Here is an 18,918-nt window from a genome sequence, read left to right as displayed (position 1 = left end):
TTTACATACTTTGTCTAGGTATATTGGATGCTAAGTAGACTAAAGGCAATCGAAGAGTTGGATGGACAGTTCACGTCAGTCAGATTGATCATCATTTTTGAACATGTTCCAAGCATCTTTGGGGGATTAAGTCTCTTAAAATTTAATCCCCTATCTCTTAGCGTTCTAACGCACTTTGAATCATATCAATCTGATATTGGGAGCTCAAGATATGCCCAGATTAATTAAGACAATGCAGGCTGTAAATAAGTACGGAATTTACACCAAATAAAGAGCCCTGTTCACACCTGATGCATTTCCACCTTCATGAATCCATTTATGGCATGTACAATCATACAATGAGGCTAAAGGACTTGTTCACATTCAAGGGAGATGGATGCATTATTTTCAAACTCATTCACCAAATCCAAGTACATGAAGGGAGCCTATGAGTCACGTTCACACTTGGTGCATGCATTCCAAAGGGGCCGAAACATACATTGAAACATTCCTCCAAATTCATGCAAGGAATTGAACCAACATGTTCACATCAAGAGAAGATGAATTCGGCTATGAAGATGTATTCACTTAAATGGATGAACATTCATTTATTTTATTAGTCCATGAACTTGCATAGGGGACCTACATTGTATCTACTTAAGGATGAACACTCATCCATGAATGTTTAATCATTAAATCTTGTATGTGCATCCTAGACATCTCTTAGGCCTATAAATAGCTTTCCATTTCATTTGTAAGAACCAATTCACTTTGTTTAATCAAATATTTGTGAGAGTTTCTCTCTTTAGTTCTTAAGTGAACTTTATCGACTTATCAAGCTTATGCTTGTGGCGTCACCCCTATCTATTTCACAATGATACTTCTGGTTCTTATATCTTTATAGATAGTGGGTCAAAGTCCTTGTTTACCATCCCTTAAAGAAGCAATATAAAGTCTGGGTCTTTGTTCTTTAACATTGGTTCTTCTTTGAGTCTTCTTTAAGATACTACTTTTCATATTCATTTCCATCACCCGCATTCTACTTCCATTACCAAACTTCATCATTTCCTTTAAACATATCACCAACTTATATATATTTTCCGCTGCCATATTTATCTTTCCATTTCATTACTTTCATTTAACCATTTTTTTTAGCTTTCTTGTTTGTGCATGATACTTGTTGCTTTCCTAGATTGAAACAATCAAAGGTACAACCTTGACTTCACCATCCATCCAAGTGAGGCTGGGTTGAACTGTATCATACACGCTTTGGTAGAAGAGAGTAGATAGCCTTATTGTGTCCCGATCTAGGATTGACAAGTATTGATGCCCTTGAATTATAAGCTTGGCTGCAACAAAAATAAGAAAAAGAATATGATTAATAACGGAAGAATAAGTGAAATAATAAAGATAAGAAATGAATAGAAAAAAAGAATAGAGATGGCTGTAGAATTATGGAATTGATAATGGTCTTGATGAAGGATGTTGATGATGGATGATGATGAAATAGCAATGGTGGTGATGTTGTATCTCAAACACGCCAAAGAGGAAACTATGCTATGAAGCACAATCCCGGTCTTCACAAACTTACTTGAGGGGTGGTGATAGTGTCTTCAACCCACTAGATATCAATATAGGAATTTTGGAATCAGGATGATGTAAGGCTCTTCTGATGTCTTAACAAATGATTGTGGATCTAGGAAGGAAGCAAAACAACCTGCGAAGTGAATGGCTCAAAACAGAATGGTTAAGGGTGGTAAACGTAAGGGTGATTAGGTGGGCTTGTTTAATTGAGAGATGGAAGCGGAAGATGATTGATATGGCTATGGTTATGGTTTATGAAACAAAGGGATGGTTGTGAGGATAGTATCTTAAAGAAGACTCAAAGAAGAACCAATGTTATATAGAGCAAAGACCCAGACTTTATATTGCTTCTTTAAGGGGTGGTGATAAGTACTTTGACCCACTAGTTATATGAACTATGAACCAGAAGTATCAAGATGAAAGAAAGGGATTAACGCCACAAGTATATAAAATATACTTGATAAGTCAATAAAAGTCACCAGGACTTAAGGAAGAGAATATCTCACTTTGATTAATAAAAATGGTCTGATTACAAATGATGAATGCTTTCCTATTTATAGGAAATGGAGAGACATGGCCGAATAATTACAAGGAGATTCAGCCAGCCTTGTGCCTTCCTAAAATGACATAATTTAATTCATAAATAACTTGAATAAATAGGTGCTGGTTCAGTTGAAGTGTAGGGGTATGTCTCATGGCCGAATAGCACTTGAAACCCTTCAAGTTGGCGCCAAATTGGAGGAGTAATGGGTTTTGGCCGAATGGATAGATGGCCATTCATCTTGGCGCCTAAATGAACCATATGCAAGGCACATGGGGGCTGATCACATGCAAAACACATGGCTTGGCCGAATAGGGAGAGAACTCTTCATCTTGGCGCCTAAAAGATCCACATGCAAGGCACATGGGGGCTGGTCATATGCAAGGCACATGGGTGTTCTAGGAAGCCTTGTGGTGCAGCCTTGTGCCTGGAATGATGGCTGGTCATGCTCTCTCTCTCTTGGGCGTGCATGTGTCTCCTTCAAGATAGCTTGAGTTATGGAGCTAGCTAGCAAACATGGGTTGTTTGTGAACAAGCTTCCTAGCCAAGTCCTTGTGAGCTCCTCAACATTATGTTCATCTACATTCAGCTACCTTTGACATCACTTTTGGCAACTCAGCTCCAAATAGTCCAACTAGCTAAGTTTAGCTAGCCTTAAGCTCCTCCAGCTGAATCGAGCTTCCCTTAGTGTTCCATGAGCTGCCTTGTACTTTATAAGCTGTTTGTGAGCTGTATATGACGTCCAAATCATTCACCAAGCTACCTCAATGTGCATCATGCTCCAATGTACCTACATGTGCAAGGAAACAAGGTAAGTCCATGATATTGAGCTAAGACGAGCTAAATACCTTGCTGCCATGTTTGATTATGGTAATGTGAGCTAAGTTTGAAGGCCATGAGCTAATTATATCATCTCATAATATGTATAAGATTATGTATGAGGCTTAAGAGCTAATATGAATGCATATGAACTAACGAAATGCATTATAAGTATGCTGCCTTGATGTATAAATAATAATCATGCTTAATTTGTTTATAAAGCTATCCTAACATGCTTAACATATTAAAATAACAATGTTCCAGATGTATTCATACTAAGTTATTCTTTGACTATTAAAACATTATATAACATAACATAGGAGGGTGTTAAGTTGTTAAATGAATCAAAAGCTTCAAGACACTTAGTTAGGAGAACTTCCCTGAATTGTTTGGCCCTTGACCTAGTAATGGGACCTTGCGGCATGACTTCCAGATCTAGGGTAGGTGCGATCACATCATACCCCCTTATTTTAAGTGATTTGTCCCCAAATCGTGTCCATCCTTAAAGGGTGTTAAGTCAGTGATGTTGAATGAGGCACTGACGCCACCAAACTCACTGGGCAATTCGAGTTTATAAGCATTGTCGTTGATCTTTTCTATAATCTGAAATGGGACATCTCCTCGAGGTAGTAGTTTAGACTTCCTTTGGTTTGGAAATCTTTCTATCCTAAAGTGTACCCAAACCCAATCTCCCACGTCAAAAGTTACCTTCTTCCTTCCTTTGTTTGCTTGTTGTTCATATTTTCTTGTTCTCCTTTCAATGTTGTCCTTAACTTGTTGATGGAGTCTTTTAACAAATTCTACCTTGTTCTTTCCATCCTTGTTTACTATTTGATCACAAGGTAAAGGAAGTAAGTCCAAAGGAGTTAAAGGATTGAAACCATACACTACCTCAAATGGAGAATATTTGGTTGCCGAGTGAATGGTACGATTGTATGTAAACTCCACGTGTGGCAGGCATTCTTCCCATGTCTTGATGTTTTTCTTGATAATGGATCGTAGTAGCGTTGATAAAACTCTATTAACTACTTCAGTTTGGCCATCCGTTTGAGGATGACATGTAGTAGAGAATAGTAGTTTTGTGCCGATTTTGCTCCCCAGAGTCCTCCAAAAGTGACTTAAGAACTTAACGTCTCTATCTGGCACAATGGTTCGAGGAAGTCCATGTAACCTTATCACTTCTCGGAAGAATAAGTTAGCAACATGAATAGAATCATCGGTCTTGTGACATGGTATAAAGTGAGCCATCTTGGAGAATCGATCAACCACCACAAATATTGAATCCTTTCCTCTCTTTGTTTTTAGTAAGCCCAAAACAAAGTCCATTGAGATATCTATCCATGGCATGGTTGGTATTGGCAAGGGCATGTATAATCCATGAGGCATGACTCTTGATTTTTCCTTTTTACATACTAAACACCTCTCACATACCTTTTCAACATACCTCATCTTTAGCCAAAAGAGGTGTTCTTTCATAATGCCAAGAGTCTTTTCGACTCCAAAGTGTCCCATGAGTCCTCCTTCATGAGCTTCTTTAGTTAACACTTATCGCATGGAACCTTGTAGAATACATAATCGTCCTTTTTTGAAAAGATATCCATCATGCTGATAATATTTGTCATGAGCACTTGTTTCACATAACTTATGCCTTTCTCCAAAGTCCAAATCAGTAGTATAATGTTCCTTAATGAATGAAACACCAAGAAGTTTGGAATCCAAAGTGTTAAGTAAGACATACCTGCGTGAAAGAGCATCTGCCACGACATTATCCTTTCCTCTCTTATAGTGGATGACATAGGGAAAAGACTCAAGAAATTCAACCCATTTGGCATGTCTCCTGTTGAGTTTGTGTTGTCCTTTGATATGCTTAAATGCTTCATGGTCAGTGTGTATCACGAATTCTTTCGGCAATAAGTAGTGCTGCCAAGTCTCCAAGGTTCGAATGAGTGCGTATATTTCCTTGTCATATGTTGGATAGTTCAAAGTTGCCCCATTTAGTGTTTCACTAAAGTAGGCGAAGGGCTTTCCTTCTTGACTTAAAACAACACCAATCCCAATTCCAGAGGCATCACATTCAACTTCAAATGTTTTCTCAAAGTTTGACAATATAGTGGAGCCTTTCTTAAACAATCCTTGAGTTCGTTGAATACTTCATCTTGTTCTTTGCCCCAAGAGAAGTTCGAATTCTTCTTAATAATCCATGTTTAGCGGGCGGCAATAGAACTGAAATTTGGTACAAACCTTCTATAAAAACTGGCTAATCCATGGAAACTCCTAACTTAGCTGACATTGACCAGTTTTGGCCATTCTTGTATTGCCTTAATCTTTTCTGGATCCACTGACAATCCCTGTGAACTTACAATGAATCCTAAGAAAGTAACTTGATTAGTGCAAAAAGCACACTTCTTGAGATTATCATATAGGTTCTTTTCTCTTAAAGTGCTAAGAATGGAATGTAAATGTTCAACATGATCTTTTAGTGACTTACTGTATATCAAGATATCATCAAAGTAAACAACACAAAACTTACCAATGTAAGGCCGAAGGATATGATTATTAGACGCATAAAGGTACTAGGGGCATTAGTCAAGCCAAAAGGCATGACTAACCATTCATACAAACCTTGTTTGGTCTTAAATGCAGTTTTCGACTCGTCACCTTCCTTCATTCTTATTTGATGGTAACCACTTTTCAAATCAATTTTGGAGAAGATGTTGGCTCCGCTAAGTTCATCAAGCATATCATCCAGCCGAGGTATGGGGTGCCTATATTTTATAGTGATTTGATTCACTGCCCTATAATCCACGCACATTCTCCAAGTTCCATCTTTCTTTGGTACCAACAAAACGGGTACAACACAAGGACTTAAACTTTCCCGAATATAACCTTTGTCGAGGAGTTCTTTGACTTGTCTTTGTAATTCCTTTGTTTCCTCGGGATTGCTTCTATATGATGGTCTATTAGGAATGGTGGCTCCAGGAATGAAATCAATTTCATGTTCAATTCCTCTAATTGGAGGCAATCCCTTGGGAATTTCTTTGGGAAACATATCCTCAAATTCCTGCAAAAGATTAGAAATAGACGAAGGCAAGCCTTCAAGAGGGTTAGTAAGAAGAAAACTTTCCTTATACATAAGTATAAGTAGAGCCTTCTTAGTTGATAAATGTTTCCGGATATCTCCTCTGCTGGCATAGATATTCATCTTCGGAGTATGAATTTCTTTGGCCTTCTTTTCTTTCTCCCATTCTTCTATGCGTGACTTGAGGGTCACTTGACATTCTGAACTTGGCTTAGAAGCATTGGTGCTAATATGATTTTTCTCCCTTGAAGCTGGAAAGAGTACTTGTTAGAGAATCCATCATGGGTAGCCTTCTTATCATATTGCCAAGGACGCCTGAGTATAAGGTGTCTTGCACTCATTGGTACCACGTCACAAAGGACTTCGTCTTGGTATCTTCCAATTGAGAAAGGTACAACAACTTGTTTGGTTACCTTGGCTTCACCCACATCATTGAGCCACTGAAGTTTGTATGGATGAGGATGCTTGGAAGTCTTGAGACCCAATTTTTCTACCATGTGAGTACTTGCTACGTTCTTCCTCCATCAATGATCACCACGCAAATTTTATCTTCCACGTGACATTTAGTATGGAAAATTTTCTCTCTTTGTTCATCCTCTTGACTTTGAATGTTCAAAGTCCTTTTGACTACAAAGATGTTGGATGGAAGAGACATGTTAGCAAATAAGAAAAATTTGAAATGTGTGTAGGACCTTACCAGAATATACTCTCACAAAGCCTCACGAGTCACTCCAAGAAAACTTGATGTCACTCATTCTGCTCGTGTTTGCACTCTAGGACTTTAATGGCTTTTACTTGTCCTCTTCTGATCTCACACACGCTCCAGCCTTTTTCCTCTTGATTCTCTTGTCTCAAGTTCTAGAGAACTTTACTCAAGACTGTATCAAATAAATTTCTACTTGTTTGGTGTTGGCTGCAAAAGGGTTAGTAGGAATGGAAAACAAATATAATGAAAGGGTGGCTTAGAAAATAGAAAGAAGAGAAACAAAAGGGTTACTTACACAAGTCACTTCACAACCTTCTATCACCACTATCAATTTAAACGGTTTATTTGAATTGCTTGGTGATGATAATTGTTGATGAGTGCTTCAACATCTTTCTTTTCTTTTCTTTGCTTTTCTTCTTTTTGAGTGCTAGATTTTATTTCTTGCTTTTGGAGTGCTTCAATTTCTTTTCTGATTTTCTTTCTCTTTGACTTTGCACTTCACTTGCACTTCTTTTTGTATTTTCCTTTTTGTTGTTGTTGCACGTTGCTTTCTTCCACCAAAGATCTGATTACCGCTTGATGTAAGGCTCTTCTGATGCCTTAAAAAATGATTGTGGATCTAGGAAGGAATCAAAACAACCTGTGAAGTGAATGGCTCAAAACAGAATGGTTAAGGGTGGTAAACGTAAGGGTGATTAGGTGGGCTTGTTTAATTGAGAGATGGAAGCGGAAGATGGTTGATATGGCTATGGTTATGGTTTATGAAACAAAGGGATGGTTGTGAGGAAATGGAGAGACATGGCCGAATAATTAGAAGGAGATTCGGCCAGCCTTGTGCCTTCCTAAAACGATATAATTTAATTCATAAATAACTTGAATAAATAGGTGCTGGTTCGGTTGAAGTGTAGGGGTATGTCTCATGGCCGAATAGCACTTGAAACCCTTCAAGTTGGCGCCAAATTGGAGGAGTAATGGTGTTTGGCCGAATGGATAGATGGCCATTCATCTTGGCGCCTAAATGAACCATATGCAAGGAACACGGGGGCTGGTCACATGCAAAACACATGGCTTGGCCGAATAGGGGGAGAACTCTTCATCTTGGCACCTAAATGATCCACATGCAAGGCACATGGGGGCTGGTCATATGCAAGGCACATGGGTGTTCTAGGAAGCCTTGTGGTGCAGCCTTGTTCATGAAATGATGGCTGGTCATGCTCTCTCTCTCTTGGGCGTGCATGTGTCTCCTTCAAGCTAGCTTGACTTGTGGAGCTAGCTAGCAAACATGGGCTGTTTGTGAACAAGATTCCTAGCTAAGCCCTTGTGAGCTCCTCAACATTATGTTCAGCTACCTTTGACGTCACTTTTGGCAACTCAGCTCGAAATAGTCCAACTAGCTAAGTTTAGCTAGCCTTAAGCTCCTCCAGCTGAATCGAGCTTCCCTTAATGTTCCATGAGCTGCCTTGTACTTTGTAAGCTATTTGTGAGCTGCATAGGACGTCCAAATCTTTCACCAAGCTACCTCAATGTGCATCATGCTCCAATGTACCTACATGTGAAAGGAAACAAGGTAAGTCCATGATATTGAGCTAAGTCGAGCTAAATACCTTGCTGCCATGTTTGATTATGGTAATGTGAGCTAAGTTTGAAGGCCATGAGCTAATTATATCATCTCATAATATGTATAAGATTATGCATGAGGCTTAAGAGCTAATATGAATGCATATGAACTAACGAAATGCATTATAAGTATGCTGCCTGGATGTATAAATAATAATCATGCTTAATATGTTTATAAAGCTATCCTAACATGCTTAACATATTAAAATAACAATGTGCCAGATGTATTCATACTAAGTTATTCTTTAACTATTAAAACATTATATAACATAACATAGGAGGGTGTTAAGTTATTAAATGAATCAAAAGCTTCAAGACACTTAGTTAGGAGAACTTCCCTGAATTGTTTGGCCCTTGACCTAGTAATGGGACCTTGCGGCATGACTTCCGGATCTAGGGTAGGTGTGATCACATAACAGGATGGAAGGAATGACGCCACAAGTATAGGAACTATACTTGTTTAATCGATAAAGTTCACAAAGAACTTTGAAGAGAAATAACTCACAAGAGTAATTTTTATATATGAGATGAGATGTTTACAAATAATGGCAACCTCTCAATTTATAGGAAATGAGAGGGTTGGCTGAATAATTAGATTTCTATTTGTCTAAATACATGACTATTTGAAGGTGCATGATGCTTTGGACGAAAGGTAAGGTGTTGGTTCGGTCTTAAGGATGCTTTAAATGCATTTGGAAGTTATTTGGCGCCAAAATGAAGTGGAAGGAGTCTTTGACTGAATAGGAAGCATCCCTTGGTGTTTTGGCGCCTATTTGATGTCACATGGAGCGCACATGCTTGAATGATGCACATGGAAGCCTACTTGAATGCACATGTGTCTTCTTGTAATGCTTTGGTGAAGTTGCAATCATAGGATGATGTCTTGAAGTCCTTGGGGAGCCTAGAGATGAACTAGCTTCAAGGTAAGATAGGTGAGTGTCTTGGTAGCTAACTAGGTGAGCTATATCTTGATGTACTCAAGCTAGTTAGATTTGGTCTTCTCACCTCCTCACCTACTCTTCCAGCTACTTCCAGCTACCTATAGTTCACTTTTCATTAATTTGGTCCAAAGCTCTACTCCAGCTAAGTTCAACTACATGCTAGCCCCTCCAGCTAAGTTGAAGATTCTTAAGTGATGAAATGAGCTGCCATAACATTAATGAGCTAGTGTGAGCTGCTATGCTTGTCCTATTGGCTTACTAAGCTACCATAATATGCATTGCTTTGTGTTTCACCTATAGGAATAAAAAACAAATAAAGTAAGCAATGTGTGAGCTCATTTAAGGTAAAATGCATGATGTCGTGTAGTGTTTGAGTGATATGAGCTATGAATGATTGTCTAGAGGCTAAGATAATATGTATATAAGCTAGATAGAAGGCATAGGACGTTCATGACCTTTAGGAAAACATATATGAGCTAGAAAATAGATGCATGCATGCAAATGAGTTAAAGAAACATGGATTTAAAGCTAGTGAGCTAATGTAAACATAACATGAGCTAGAATAACATGACATGAGTTAATGAATGAATGAATGCATGCTGTCATGATATGTAAATGATATGCAAACATAATAAATGAATCTAAAACGTATGTAAACATAATATAAAGCTAAGTAAAGATGTGAAAACATATGTTATACTGTCATGATATGTAAATGATATGCAAACATTATGTGATGCATATAGAAGATAATAAAGGATAAAGTAAGGAATAACTCCCTTAGAACCAGCTTTGAATAACATCCACGGTGTGATCAAGTCATGGAGAAAGTTGGAGCTAGACAGGATCACATCATCCTCCCCTTCTTTTAGGCGATTTGTCCTCAAATTGAAAGGTGACTTCTCCTTAGTGTCTTTCCATTCAAACGTTGATGATTTGTTTTCAAAATGTATCCATTCAATAGCAACTTGTTCAAGACATTCCCTTTCGAAAAGATCTATGAAATGATCCTTGTGAAAAGTTATGAACCTTGAATTAGTACCTTGAACCTCCTTGTCCTGGAAAGAAAGAAGACTTTTATAAGTAAGGGAAATATTAATCATTAGAAAGTTAAAGGTATACTCCCTTTTCACATCTTTTGGATGGCCAAAAGTGATGTCTTTTGAATCACAAGATATGATGATTTGAACGATCATGTCCCCAAAAGTCACGTTCCTTGGTCCTACAATAGGTGTATTCATTGAATCATGAAAGGTTATAACTCTTCGAATGGAAATGTCCTTAGAATCCTCATGTCCTCTGGATGATAAAATGTCTCCCTTTGCCTTGCATCTCTTGGCTCTTTGAATGTCACATCCCCTAGCCTCCCAATTTGACAAGTTGTGTCGCTTGGATCATTCAAAAAATCAAAGAAAAAATATGCAATTTCATGGTTAGAATAATCGTCCTTGATCTTTCGGTTCATTCATAGGCATTCTTGAATGACCTTGCCATCACCAAGTGATAAGATAATACCATAGATATGAATCAAATTGCTGAAAAATAAATCAAAACATGTAAAGGAAAAACTATTGACAAGATGAATAGAAATATCAAACTAGGGTGGATGTTTAATGGGAGTTGGTTGCTGAATTCTTTTCTGGATTGGCAATGCACTTGGATTGTCAACGAACACAACTCTTGGAACTTCAAGTGATGCTTCTTTTGGAACTTCAAATGGCATAACCTTTGTAATATCAAGAGACATGTTTTGTGAATCACCAAAAGTCATGGCTATTGGTTCTTCAAAATTTACATCTTTTGGTTTTCCAAAAGCCATGATTTTTGAATCATCTCCTTGAAAAGATATATCTCTTGAATTATCCTGCAAAACAAAACAGAGAATAGGAGAAGAAGTAAGGTTAGATAAATATTGTTCTTCACTCTCCTCTTTTCCTCCAGATTCATTCTTTTCAATTCCAATGGTTTCGGCATCCACTCTCTGTTCATCATTTTCAACTCCACAATTTTGTTCAACTTCAAAATGCTTTTGTTCATTTGAATGTTTCTCCAAACATTCTTCAGTTGCATTGTCTTTAAGTTGTTCTTTCATTGTTTCAATGTTCTTCTTCAAGGTGTTTTGATCTTTATTTACTCGGCTAGGAGATAGTGGACTCAAGCTGATTTTCCTTTCATTGTGAAAGAAAGAGTATCGGTTTGTGAAACCATCATGGACAGCCCGCTTGTCAAATTGCCATGGCCTCCCCAAGAGTAAATGACTCGTATTCATATGCACCACGTCACATAGAATCTCTTCTTTGTAACTTCCAAGTGAGAATGGAACAAGTACTTGTTCAGTAACCTTCAATTCTTCATTTCCACGCAACCATTGCAATTCATATGGGCTGGAATGTTTAATCGTTGTAAGCCCCAATTTTTTCACCATGTATATGCTTGCAATGTTTGTACAACTTCCTCCGTCAATAGCTACAAGACACACTTTACCATTTACATGGCAACGAGTGTGAAAGGTGTTTGTCCTTTGTTGTTCGTCCTTCAATGTTTGGAAAGATGGAAGATCACAAGACATTGTTAGTAAAAAATTAAACAAAAATTAAAACCATACCAGCACACTCACAAGACCTCACAAACTTCACTCCAAAGAAAAGATGAGATCACTCCATTCAACACTCGTGTTTACTCTCGGGAATATATCTTGGCTTTTAACAATTCCCCTTCTGATCTCACTCTCTCAATTTGCCTTTTTCCACTCAATTTCTCTTGCTAAGTCCTTTGAAGAACTTACTCAAAATTAGAACAATTTAATTCTCTACTTGTGTGCGTCGGCTGCAAATAGGATTAGGGTAGAAAGGAATAGAAGAAATGGAAAGGTAGAAGAAAAGATTTAAGGTATTAAAAGAAAGAAATGGTTGAAGACAAGGAAAATGAAGGTATAGAAAAGGAAGAGGTGACTTACAATTCAAGAAACAACACTTACTGCAACCTTTCTCAAGAAACAATAAGGTTATCTTCTCTTAGTGTAGATAAGCCTCTTTGATGTATTTGCAATGGTAGAGCACTTTCCTTGGCTTGCTTTCTCTTTTTGAATTTATATTTCTTTTCTTCTTTTCTGAATTTTTTTCCTTCTTTTTGTCTTTTCTTTTCTTTTTGCACTCTAATTTTGTTGAACGAGTCTTTTTCTTTTGCTTTTCACACCAATGACACTTTTGTTGTCAATCCAACTATGCTCTGATTACCGCTTGATGTAAGGTGATCTCCACACTTTGGTGGAAAAGAGTAGATAGTCTTATTGTGTCCCGATCTAGGATTGAAAAGTACTGATGCCCTTGAATTATAAGCTTTGCTGCAACAAAGATAAGAAAAGCAATATGATTAATAACGGAAGAATAAGTGAAATAATAAAGATAATAAATGAATAGAAAGAAATGATAGAGATGGCTGCGGAATTATGGAATTGACGATGGTCTTGATGAAGGATGTTGATGATGGATGATGATGAAATGGCAATGGTGGTGATGTTGTATCTCAAACACGCCAAAGAGGAAACTATGTTATGAAACACAATCTCAGTCTTCACAAACTTGCTTGAGGGGTGGTGATAGTGTCTTCAACCCACTAGATATCAATCTAGGAATTTTGGAATCAGGATGGAAGGAATGACGCCACAAGTATAGGAACTATACTTGTTTAATCGATAAAGTTCATAAAGAAATTTGAAGAGAAATAACTCACAAGAGTAATTTTTATATATGAGATGAGATGTTTATAAATGATGACAGCCTCTCAATTTATAGGATATGAGAGGGGTGGCCGAATAATTAGATGTCTATTTGTCTAAATACATGACTATTTGAAGGTGCATGATGCTTTGGACGAATGGTAAGGTGTTGGTTCGGTCTTAAGGATTCTTTGAATGCATTTGGAAGTTATTTGGCGCCAAAATGAAGTGGAAGAATTCTTTGGCAGAATAGGAAGCATCCCTTGGTGTTTTGGCACCTATTTGATGTCACATAGAGCGCACATGCTTGAATGATGCACATGGCAGCCTAATTGAATGCACATGGGTCTTCTTGCAATGCTTTGGTGAGGTTGCAACCATAGGATGATGTCTTGAAGTCCTTGGGCAGCCTAGAGATGAACTAGCTTCAAGGTAAGCAATGTGAGTGTCTTGGTAGCTAACTAGGTGAGCTATATCTTGATGGACTCAAGCTAGTTAGCTTTGGTCTTCTCAGCTCCTCAGCTACTCTCCCATCTACTTCCAACTACCTTTAGTCCACTTTTCATTAATTTGGTCCAAAGCTCTCCTCCAGCTAAGTTCAGCTACATGCTAGCTCCTCCAGCTAAGTTGAAGCTTTTTAAGTGATGAAATGAGCTGCCATAACGTTCATGAGGTACTGTGAGCTGCTATGCTTGTCCTTTTGGCTTACCAAGCTACCATAATATGCCTTGCTTTGTGTTTCACCTATAGGAATCAAAAACAAATAAAGTAAGCAATGTGTGAGCTCATTTAAGGTAAAATGCATGATGTCGTGAAGTGTTTGAGTTATATGAGCTATGAATGATTGTCTAGAAGCTAAGATAATATGTATATAAGCTAGATAGAAGGCATAGGAAGTTCATGACCTTTAGGAAAACATATATAAGCTAGAAAATAGATGCATGCATGCAAATGAGTTAAAGAAACATGGATTTAAAGCTAGTGAGCTAATGTAAACATAACATGAGCTAGAATAACATGACATGAGTTAATGAATGAATGAATACATGCTGTCATGATATGTAAATGATATGCAAACATAATAAATGAATCTAAAACGTATGTAAACATAATATAAAGCTAAGTAAAGACGTGAAAACATATGTTATGCATGAAAATCATATAGTATGCAAGTGAATGATAACATATGATTATTCAAGCATAGTTTTAGGAGAAAAAGCATGCTTATAACATTATGTGATGCATATAGAAGATAAAAAATTATAAAGTAAGGAAGAACTCCCTTAGAACCAGCTTTGAATAACATCCACGGTGTGTTCAAGTCATGGAGAAAGTTGGAGCTAGACAGGATCACATCAAGAAGCGAGAGTTGAAAAAGACATTGAGAGCAATGAAAATGAGAAAATTAATGTGAGAAATGTTAGAGTCGAAAATGAGAATAAGAGCATTGAGATTGAAGTTGAGTGTGTTGAAAAATATGAGCATAAAAGAAAAGAATGTGAGGAGGAGGTTTTGCTTGATATTAATCAATTTTTTCCTTCTTTTCATTCTTTGAATTTGCAGGTTATTCCGAGGGACATTCAAGATGATTCAAGCATCATTTCTTTTGAAATTCCAAAAAATGTGTCACTTGAATTTATAAAAGACATGCTCATTAACCTTCCAAGTATATTTACCTCAAGATCGAATGAACCTTATGAAAGGGAAGATTTGATGAACCTAACCATGGAGAACATTAAGAGTCCAAATTCATTCATTCATGAATTTGATCCTTTTCTTTCCTTTGATTCTAAATCATCTACTTCTAACCTTGTTTTATTTTTCTGGATGTTGAATCAGAAGGAAAGACTTGAACATGTGAAGCATTTTGAGCAAAGCAAACGATGCAAGATGAAAATTAAAGAACCTCCATTCAAACATTAAAAAAAGGGGGATGATGTGATCCTACTAACCACCAAGTTCAAACCAAGCATGCTCACAACTTTGAAGTTCTTTCATGATGATTCTAAGGGAGTTCTTCCTTATTTTATTATTTATTTACTCATTTATGCGCTATATTTTTTATCATATGTTTGTATTTACTTTCTAGGATATGTTTATCATATCATGAATTTGCATGAGTTTTATTAGTTGCATGACATGCATTGCATTTAAAGTATCTAGTTCATTGAATAAAGTTAGTTCATTAATTAAACTAGTTCATTCATCAAACCAGTTCATTTATTAATCCTTAATTGATTCATGCATACAACATATCCACATCTTTACAATTGATGCAGATTAGAATAGTTTTGATTATCATTTACAAATTATATTAAGCATGTTTTCACTCACTCATCAGCTCATGTCATGTTATTTCAAGCACGTTAATTACCTCATATTAGTTTTTTCATAAGCATAATTTCAATAATAGCATACTCATCAACACCACGTGCATATTGTTATTTTCAATTAAATTGGCTTGCATTAGCATACATGCATTCGTGTAACCTGTTGCTTTCATTTTAACTCTTATGATTTTCACGTGATATTCATGTGTTGCATTCACACGACAACCATATCATTCATGTAGCTCATTTACGTTCATCTTAAGTTTCACGTGTAAGTATGTTTAACATACATATCATTCATATAGCTCATTTGCATTCATCTTAAGTTTCACGTGTTGTGATGCAAGCACGTTTTCAACTATAAAGGGAGTACTCTTGAACATCCTTTTCATGCATTTACTTTATAATAACCTTATAATATATACTATTATATTACATATCATGCTAAGGATATTAGTTATGAAGTTAAAGAATAACTTAGTATGAATACATCTTACACATTGTTATTTTAATATGTTAAATATGTTAGGATAGCTATATAATTATATTATGCATGATTATAACATATACATCAAGGCAGCATACTTATAATGCATTTCATTAGTTCATTTGCATTCATATTAGCTCTTAGGCTTTATACCTTACCTTACACATATTAGGAGATGATATAATTAGCTCATGACATTCAAACTTAGCTCACATTACCATAATCAAACATGGCAGCAAGGTAATTAGCTCATATTAGCTCAATACCATGTAATTACCTTGTTTTCTTGCACATGTAGGTACATTGAAGCATAATAAATGTTGAGGTAGCTTGCTGAATGATTTGGACGTCATATGCAGCTCACAAATAGCTTACAAAGTAAAAGACAGCTCATGGAACACTAAGGGAAGCTCGATTCAGCTGGAGGAGCTTAAGGCTAGCTAAACTTAGCTAGTTGGACTATTTGGAGCTGAGTTGCCAAAAGTTATGTCAAAGGTATCTGAATGTAGCTGAACATAATGTTAAGGAGCTCACAAGGACCTAGTTAGGAAGCTTGTTCACAAACAGCCCATGTTTGCTAGCTAGCTCCATAACTCAAGCTAGCTTGGAGGAGACACATGCATGCCCAAGAGAGAGAACATGACCAGCCATCATCCCATGCACAAGGCTGCACCACAAGGCTCCCTAGAACACCCATGTGCGTGCCATATGACCAGCCCCCATGTGCCATGCATATGATCTCATTTAGGCGCCAAGATGAAGAGCCATTTAACCATTCGGCCAAGCATCATCTGCTCTCCCATTTGGCACCAATTTGAAGGGATACAAGTGTTATTCGACCAAGGATCATTTCCCTCCATCAAGGGCCGAACCATCATCTCTTTTAGCATTTAAATTATGTCTTTATAGGGAGATACATGGGCTGACCGAACCATTATGTCTCTATTTGGCTATGCCCCTCCATTTCCTATAAATAGGAAATCATTCGTCATTTGTAATCAGACCTTTTTTTTATCAATACAAGTGAGATTATTCTCTTTCTTAAGTCCTGGTGACTTTTTTATCGACTTATCAAGTATAATTTATACTTGTGGCGTCAACCCTCTTCTTTTATCTTGATACTTCTGGTTCCTAGTTCATATAACTAGTGGGTCAAAGTACTTAACACCACCCCTTGAAGAAACAATATAAAGATTGGGTCTTTGCTCTCTATAGCATTAGTTCTTCTTTGAGCATTCTTCAAGATACTATCCTCACAACCATCCTTTTATGTTTCATCGCCATAACCATAACCATTTCAATCATCTTCCGCTTCCATCTCCTATTTTAAATAGCCTACCTATTAAACCATACGTTTACCACCCTTATCCATTCTGTTTTGAGTCATTCACTTGTGCAGGTTGTTTTGCTTCCTTCCTAGATCCACAATCAAACGAGAAGGTAGAATTACCTTACATCATGTTGTTAAAAGAATTTGAAATTAATAAACGTGCAACCATGGTTCCCAAAGCACAAGGACATTCACGTAGCAAGTAATCAGATTATAAAGATTCAATATCATTGAATTACTTGTTTATTCTTTGTACACATAGGAAGATAAGAATCTGCCCCATGATGGAAAGTTTAGTGGAACACTAGAAGACAAATCCCACTCACAAAACATGGCAGCAAGGGTATTAGAATATGCCACAAGTTTGGGCAGTGTGTTAGAGCACTTTCAAGACATTTCCAACTCACACAGCACGATACAAGAGTTATTTGAGCATAAGGACAAGTTGGGCAGCATGTTGAAGCATTAAGGATACATAAACAATTCACCCACAAATCGTGTAACACTAAGGAAAGTGAAGGCATGAGCAGCTCACCAAACCACTCACCAATTTAAGGCAGATTGTGGATCAGCTTGGGAGATTGGATTCGGCTGGAAATGCACCTTAACCACCAGCCTTTGTCTTTGATTAATTATATTCCCACTTACTTGAGCATAAGATGAAGACAACCCATGTGTGGTTGCTGTTGCAAATCATATATATACAATGCACTACAAACAGCCCATGTGCATGGAAGATTGCTTGTCTTCACTTGGCTTTGTCTCCACTAGACATCTCTTGAAGGAAGTTGGCCAAGGTACTTCTTCACCTACATTTAACCGAATTCATGCATGAAATTGTGCTCAAATTATGTTTAGTTATGTGCCACGTCAACAAGCATTATTAAGCCAATCATAATGGAACCTTCGGCCATACAAATGTAAAATACAGCCATGCATGTTCAAGTCGTATAAAATGGACTTTCATTTTGCATTGTAAACTTAACATTGAATTTGAATTAAAATTGAGAGTGTTCTCTTATTGAGTCCTTTATGACTTTTATCGACTGATCAAGTAACTTGTTACCTATGGCGTCATTTCTTTTCACCTTGATACTTGTGGTTCCTATCTATTTATAGATAGTGGGTCAAAGTCCCAATTACCATCCCTTAGAACAATTTGTATGGATGGGTGATACAAGGCGTTCCTCTGATTACCGCTTGATGTAACCGATTCCCACCTTATCGATTGATTATGGATCTAGGAAGGAAGCAAAACAACCTGTATAAGATAACGATGTAAATGGAAGGTTAAAAGTGATAAACGGGATGGTAAATGGTTGTTTTAGATAAGAGAGATGGTAGCGGAAGACTTAGTTGTGGTTTTGGAATGGATAACGAAAATGATGGAATGGTGAAAATGATAGTATCTTAGAATAACCAAGGAAGAACCAGTGCTATAATGAGCAAAGACCTAGCCTTACAAATCGTTTTAAGGAGTAGCAATTAGGACTTTGACCCACTATCTATAATGAGATAGGAACCACAAGTATCAAGGTGAAAGGAATGATGCCACAAGCATAAGCTTGATAAGTTGGGTTTGACGCCACAAGTAACAAGTTACTTGATAAGTCGATAAAAGTTACAAAGGACTCAATAAGAGAAAACTCTCAAGTTTAATTTCAAATTCAATGTTAAGTTTTTACAATGCAATATGAAAGCTATTTATAGGACTTGAAATGCATGCATGGACGTAGGTTACAATATGCATGGCTGAATGGTTTTGGTGAGTTGTACTTGCTCCTTAA

The sequence above is a fragment of the Hibiscus syriacus genome, unplaced genomic scaffold (assembly GCF_006381635.1).
Source record: "Hibiscus syriacus cultivar Baekdansim isolate YM2019G1 unplaced genomic scaffold, ASM638163v2 tig00113725_pilon, whole genome shotgun sequence".
NCBI classification, from domain to species: domain Eukaryota; kingdom Viridiplantae; phylum Streptophyta; class Magnoliopsida; order Malvales; family Malvaceae; genus Hibiscus; species Hibiscus syriacus.
This window is presented reverse-complemented; position numbering follows the sequence as displayed.